At 43.3% G+C, this 7,454-nt stretch overlaps 1 non-coding gene across 1 annotated transcript; it reads right to left on the bottom strand.

The window, feature by feature from the left end:
• Positions 1 to 3,430: 3,430 nt before the first annotated feature.
• On the bottom strand, positions 3,431 to 3,503 carry trnak-uuu (transfer RNA lysine (anticodon UUU)). Its single transcript has one exon. It is a non-coding gene; the product is annotated as a tRNA-Lys (tRNA).
• Positions 3,504 to 7,454: the final 3,951 nt, after the last annotated feature.

Genomic DNA, 7,454 nt, shown 5'->3' with positions numbered 1-7,454 from the left:
TTTTTATTTTTGGTTTCAGGCAATTATTTTGTATTATTATTTTTTCACAAAACCTCTCCATTATCCAGCTATGGATTTCTGGTAGCTGCTTAAAAGGAGATGGAAGGGGATAGTGAGCTGATGTATGAGGAAGGTATGGACATGGATAGGACTAGAGGGGAGAGAAGGTCATGAAGGTAAGTCGAGTGCTAAAAGAGTAGAAAAGAGGAAAAAGATTATAGTGGTGTCAGGTTCAAACACTGATGCGTCTATTAAACAGACGAGAAGGAAGAAATCATGCACAGACAGAGTTACATTTTGCTCAATTGAGGAGAGATGTGGGGGCTTCACGGTGGCAGAGGGGTTAGTGCGTCTGCCTCACAATACGAAGGTCCTGCAGTCCTGGGTTCAAATCCAGGCTCGGGATCTTTCTGTGTGGAGTTTGCATGTTCTCCCCGTGACTGCGTGGGTTCCCTCCGGGTACTCCGGCTTCCTCCCACTTCCAAAGACATGCACCTGGGGATAGGTTGATTGGCAACACTAAATGGTCCCTAGTGTGTGAATGTGAGTGTGAATGTTGTCTGTCTATCTGTGTTGGCCCTGTGATGAGGTGGCGACTTGTCCAGGGTGTACCCTGCCTTCCGCCCGATTGTAGCTGAGATAGGCGCCAGCGCCCCCCGTGACCCCAAAAGGGAATAAGCGGTAGAAAATGGATGGATGGAGGAGAGATGTGTTTTGGGCTGTACTCTAGTTACAGATCCAAACTACGTTCTAAAAGTCCAGCCCACGTGCTGCCTCTATTTATTTGGGAGGTCCCTGGTTACATCACTGAGGCTGTCGCTGAGGGAAGGGGGTCATCTTCACAGCTCCAGCTAGACACAATATATAATTATACATAAATGCAAATGTGCTGACACTCGTGATATCACCTTGTCTCTGTTCTGTCTACGTCACGGTACTCGATGTTCGGTCTTGGCAGTCAGCAGGCCGGTTCTGGAAACAAACACTAATAAGAGACTTGCTTGCAATCTTGTGGATTGCCAGCTTTGCACAGACAAAGAAAAAATAATTTCAGCACACTTGATAATAACCATAGCAACAGCCTTTAAGCATAAGAGTTGTGTGATAATATACCGTAGTTCCTTGAATAGGCGCCGGGGCGCTAATTAATTTAAAACCTCTTCTCACTCCTGCGCTTAATCAAGGCATGTGGTAAAAGTAAGCAGGAGCTAATCATTTTAAAACCTCTTCTCACCCGTGCGCTTACCAGTGGCATGCAGTAAAAATCTGACTGTGATTAAAAAATAAATAAATAAAAATGTATTCTGTGGCCGCGGCCCGGTGGTTGGGGACCACTGCTCTACAAGGTTTCTCATTGTCATCCCATTGGGTTGAGTTTTTTCTTGCCCTGATGTGGGATCTGAGCCCAGGATGTCATTGTGGCTTGTGCAGCCCTTTGAGACACTTGTGATTTAAGGCTATAGAAGTCAACTTTGATTGATTAATTGCTTGATAATAATGTGACTCAAAAATCAGAATTAGTATTGTTTGATCCTAACCTTCGATAGCTCAGTTGGTAGAGCGGAGGACTGTAGTTGCTCATGCTGAAATCCTTAGGTCGCTGGTTCAAATCCGACTCGACGGATTACCCGATACGCTTCTTTTTTTTAAATTAAATCAAGTTAAACAACACAAGATACACTTACAATTAGTGCACCAACCCAAAAACTGTCCCTCACTCATTCATACATTACATTTCTGTGTGACGTGGTTCAAATAAGAATCCAAATAATGTCTTACATCCTGAGGATGTAAACTGTGTGTTGTTTTGGCGTAAGATATTTACGAAACACAACCTGTCCTACAGTAAGATGTTTCTTTCTGTAGGGATAGTGATGCAATGGATTATGTGTCTCACTACGGACTAGAAGATTCTAGGTTCAACTCCTGGCCAGCGTGCTGTTGTTTGTTAACTGAACTGAAACAATATTCTGTGCGATTTTTGGGGGGAGTTTACTTTGCTTTGGCTTTTCTAAATCTACAAACTGAAAAATGTGTTTTTTTTCTCTTTATTATTGTGAATGTATAACTGGTAGTTGTATCTGTTCTTATACTCGGGGCATTCAATCAGAATAAAGTGGGTGAGGAAAAAAGTGAGCACAACAATATAAATGTGACTATTTTACATCTTAGCAGTTGTTCTTTACACCACAATGGAGTAAAACCTAAATATTTCCCCAGAACATCAAGTATTAGCACACTGATTGAGATTCTCTTCCATGATGTCGTTCAAACAGAATGTGGCTTGAGCAGATGGTTTAACATTAGACATCAGGAGAGCAAACACATTATCAATCAAGATGAGTAGGAACAGCCGTGGTGGTATAGTGGTTAGTACTCTGTGTTGTGGTCACAGCAACCCTGGTTCAATTCCGGGTCATGCCGCTTAAACTGCTTTTCTTTTCAGCATTTTTCATCTATACTTGAAGACTTATTTATTAGCCTGCTAAGAACTTTTGAAAATTTCTGAAAAATCTGCCAAATGTTTGCAGTAATCATAACATTCTCGGTAGTAAAACATTCTTCAGAAGCATTTTGGTACATTTTTTAGAGAGCCTGAAATGCTCAGTCATGGAGCGTAAGACATTCTTTTTGAGCTTCCGGGATTCAAGTACCTGTTCTGCTGACCAATACTAGACTTTGAGACCCCTTGGAAAGACCTCCTTCCACCCCTCAAAAGTCACCAATAGGGCAGACCTTGGTTACATTTGAATATGTAAACCCAAAGCACTCGTATAGATGAAATAGCTCAGTTGGGAGAGAGTCAGACTGAAGATCTGAAGGTCCCTGGATCGATCCTGAGTTTCAGCGTAAATATGTGTGCTTCTAAAATGGTAGCTATTGTTAATAAGCCTTCTGTGGCTCTTACAATACTGAAATGGTCTCCCTGGCCTGCCAGCCTTGCTGGTGGAGTCCTAGTATCAGTTGTTACAAACATTTCCTCCATTTGTAATTTGGACAAGCGTTACGTGGTTTAACGGTCTTTAACTGAGCCTTCCATCGGGCTGTTTCAAACACAAATTTCTTTCCTTAGGGGTTTGTCTTGGACTGTATAACTTGAAAGTGAGAGTAATAAAGCTGAGCTCAGTGTGAGGTGAAGGTGCATCTAACACACCTACAGCAAAATATTAACCACAACTTTTTCATACAGATACACTGTCTAACAATTTGTGTTTTAGGTATTGCGGTTAAACCTTCAGATGATCACATTAACGCTCTCCCACCTGAACTAAAGTGGATGTGAGGGATGTTTTTGAATTTCAGTTTTTCAAATTAAATAGAGAAAAAACAATAATTTTTGAAAACTATTTAAATTAAAAATAGATTCGAAGGACTGCTGCAGGGGGGCAAAGGGACATTTTTTGAGAAATGTATGGAGGTCAGCATCAGCCACTTGAACAGGGACTTGAACCCTGGACCCTCAGATTAAAAGTCTGATGCTCTGCCGACTGAGCTACCCAGGACCTTGTCAACACTGATTTGTCCAATATCTGAGATAACATCCATATTGGCAATCTCAGGTGAAAGTGAATTAGTCAGCATGTTCAGTGACAAGCTGGGAACTGTCAAAGTTCAAGCTCCCCAAGTGCTTGAACCCAAAGCTCATTTTTGACAGATAGGCCAGTTTTACATCCTCATCAACAAAAAAGGTTTTGACCAAAAAAGAAGCTCCTCTCCCGAAGTTGCCAACTCTGAGCTGGATGCTCCCCAAAATATTGCCAGAAGCATTTTGTTTTAATTTTTAGTGGAGGTTAGCTGCAACAGGTAGAGCTGGTGAAGGCCCAGGCTGCAACAAATAGAAGGTCACTAGATTTTAAAGTCCAACATAAGCAGTCAGTAAAGCCCTGTTTTGGTAGTAAGCCTCATGTAAACTGTGTGTTCCTTTGGCCTAAGATGTTTACGATATACAACTTGTACTACAGTAAAATCAGGCTTCACATAGGGCTAGTGGTGCAATGGATAACGTGTCTGACTACGGATTAGAAGATTCATGGTTCAACTCCTGGCTAGCTCATTGGTTTTTGTTAATTGAACTGAAACAAAATTCAGTGCTGTTTCTTTGAGAGTGTTTTTCTCCATTTAAAATAAATATCTACTAACTGGAACATTTTGTCTTGTTATCATTGTGAATAGATAACGGGAAGTTGTATCTGTTGGTATACTCGGGACATTCAATCAGAATAAAGTGGGTGAGGAAAAAGGTGAAACAATACAAATCTTACCTGAGCACGCCTTCCTCTTGTTAGAGTAAAACATGTTGGGGCTTGGTCACTAGCATTCAAACTAGATGTGACTATTCTGTCTATGAACATGAACAGGGAAGCAAACACATTATCATTCAGGATGGTTTGTTACAGCCGTGATGGTATAGTGGTTAGTACTCTGTGTTGTGGCTGTAGTAACCCTGGTTTGACTCCGGCTCATGGCACCATACCCTTCCTGTTTTTTTTGGATGTGTGGAGAGACGGAGCAGAGGAGCCAACAGCAGGGTCGGACAAATGTCGGTCCTACCCGCAATGGCGGCCAGGAGGCGGGGCGTGCGGCGGAGAGAGGAGGCGGGACGCACTCAGAGCGACGCCCCCAGCCAGCCAAGTCAGGTGCGTTCACCACACACCTGCGCTCAATCTGCTCATCTATTGTTGCAGCACAAAAGAGGGGAAGGAGGAACGAGCGAGGAGGAGTAGGCGAGGACACCACGGCAAACAGAAAACGAGCACGACGATCAAGGACGAGAGAGTGAGATGACGACCCCCGCAACGGACGCAAACGCCGGATGCCGAAAGGCGTGCGGCGGCGGCAAGCAGGAAGAGCCCGCGCGCTGAAAAGTGACGCGATCGGATGGCCAGAAGAAGACTGGTTTATTGAAATAATAAACAGTCAAACCTGCTATGATGCGTCTTGTGTCCAGTGTCACGGCAACCCACACGGTGACGGTGGCAGGATCACTTTTGAAAAAAGAGGTATTGAACAAGATGTGAAACCAACCAGGTACTCTGGCGAAATTAAAAATATCTATTTGATGTCATTACAGTATTGTCCTTGATGCATCATTTAATATGACTGATGTGTGCTTTGTGCTGTTACTTTATCACTTGGTAATACTGCATTATAAACTCATGGATCATATCAGTACAATGTTTAACTTCATTACTTAATCCATCCATCCATCTTCTTCAGCTTATCCGAGGTCAGCTCGCGGGGGCAGCAGCCTAAGCAGGGAAGCCCAGACTTCCCTCTCCCCAGTCACTTTGTCCAGCTCTTCCCGGGGAAACCCAAGGTGTTCCCAGGCCAGCCGGGAGACATAATCTTCCCAACGTGTCCTGGGTCTTCCCCGTGGCCTCCTACCGGTTGGACGTGCCCTAAATCCTGACCAGATGCCCGAACCACCTCATCTGGCTCCTCTCCATGTGGACGAGCAGCGGCTTTACTTTGAGGTCCCCCCGGATGACAGAGCTTCTCACCCTATCTCTAAGGGAGAGACCCACCACCCAGGCGGAGGAAACTCTTTTGTGCCGCTTGTACCCGTGATCTTGTCCTTTCGGTCATAACCCAAAGCTCATCACCATAGGTGAGGATGGGAATGTAGATCGACCGGTAAATTGAGAGGTTTACCTTTCGGCTCAGCTCCTTCTTCATCGATACAGCGTCCACATTACGATCCGCCTGTCGATCTCACCATCCACTCTTCCCTCACCCGGGAACAAGACTCCGAGGTACTTGAACTCCTCCACTTGGGGCAGGGTCTCCTCCCCAACCCGCAGATGGCACTCCACCCTTTTCCGGGCAAGAACCATGGACTCACACTTGGAGGTGCTGAGTCTCATCCCAGTCGCTTCACATTCGGCTGCGAACCGATCCAGTGAGAGCTGAAGATCCTGGCCAGATGAAGCCATCAGGACCACATCATCTGCAAAAAGCAGGAACCTAATCCTGCAGTCACCAAACCCGATCCCCTTAACGCCTTGACTGCGCCTCGAAATTCTGTCCATAAAAGTTATGGACTTGAATCCTGGAAGTCAGAATGAAAGTCTGATGTTCTTATAACAGAGCACTTCAGGGTTTCTTCACAACACGTAAAAATAAATAAAAATGAAGCAAGATGCTTCTGGCAACATTTTACTTGCATATTTGACCCCGTTCTTGGAAATACTGGTAGATTTGATTGACATGTGTTGCTTTCTTGACACAGAGCCAGTTCAAAGCAATGTTCTCAAATGTTTAGCAGGGTTAAGGTCCAGTCTCTGGAACGGACATTCCAGAAACCTGCCTGAAACCCTTTGAAAACAGTTTTTATGTGTGTTTAATATTGTTGTCTTGTTGGAAAAGCTGCTTGTGTACAAAGATCAGCCTTTTCACTCTTGATTGGAGGTGAGGCAAAGTCTCATCTGACCTGTAAACTTTTCTCCCAAAACTGCTTTGGGTTCGAGCACTTGGTGGGCTTGAGGTTTGACAGTTTCCACTCTGTCACTAAACATCCATCCATCCATTTTCTACTGTTTATCCCTTAAAACCGGACAATTCAAGGCATGAGCTGACTACAGCAGTGATGAACAAACAATATGAAAGTAGGTTTGAGGTTCTAGGTCACATGACTAAAGCTACTGACAATTGAAATGTTCTTAGTGAGCTAATGACAAGTACTTTATTGACGGTCCCTTAAAGTAAAGCACTTGTCAGCAGGGACTGACAGACGTGGCATGAGTTTTCAAACAGTCAGCCTGGCTGGATGTTGAATGTCTGTTGAATATCCAACTTGGAACTCATTTGACCTCTGTTTGGCATTTGGAGGTCACTCCAGCAGCACTGAGAGCAGTCTGAGTCAAACTACCTTGAGATAAATGTTGCAATTGTCAATGCCAACAAAGAAATGGACTCAAAAAAACGCTATAAAAGTTATGGTAGCTTGATGCTAATATACATTGGCTTTGCTATTGACATGCTACTGATTAGCATTAGCAATTTCTCATGATGTTAACACCCACCAAATGAGTTAATTAAAACTATAACTAAGATAAATGTTAGAATCAGACAGCTGGTGCATAATAAATTCAATATTTACAGTATTAACACTTTTTTGGGCGCAACAAAACACATTATGAATTTACACTACAGCCATCTAGCGTACTGGACTTGCAAATGTAAATAAAGCTACATGTAAATGATGATATGAAAACAAAAAAACAAAAAACAAAGGGTAACGAAAGGACCGCAGTTATCAATAATAATCTTATTTTTAAACGTTGCAATATAAATTTATCGCAAACAATCAAAATTATTAACACACACAAAAGTACCAAAAAGTCGTACTGTTGAGGACTGGTATTGATTTGGAGGTAGTGGAATTTGTTCCGAATCGGTTGAAATGTGAACAGTACCCATCCCTACCAGCAAGTGTTGTTGTACTGGAAACTAAT

This window comes from Nerophis ophidion, unplaced genomic scaffold (genome assembly GCF_033978795.1).
Source record: "Nerophis ophidion isolate RoL-2023_Sa unplaced genomic scaffold, RoL_Noph_v1.0 HiC_scaffold_49, whole genome shotgun sequence".
In the NCBI taxonomy this organism is placed as follows: domain Eukaryota; kingdom Metazoa; phylum Chordata; class Actinopteri; order Syngnathiformes; family Syngnathidae; genus Nerophis; species Nerophis ophidion.
Note: the sequence above shows the minus strand (reverse complement) of the source record. Positions and strands in the feature narration are given on the sequence as shown.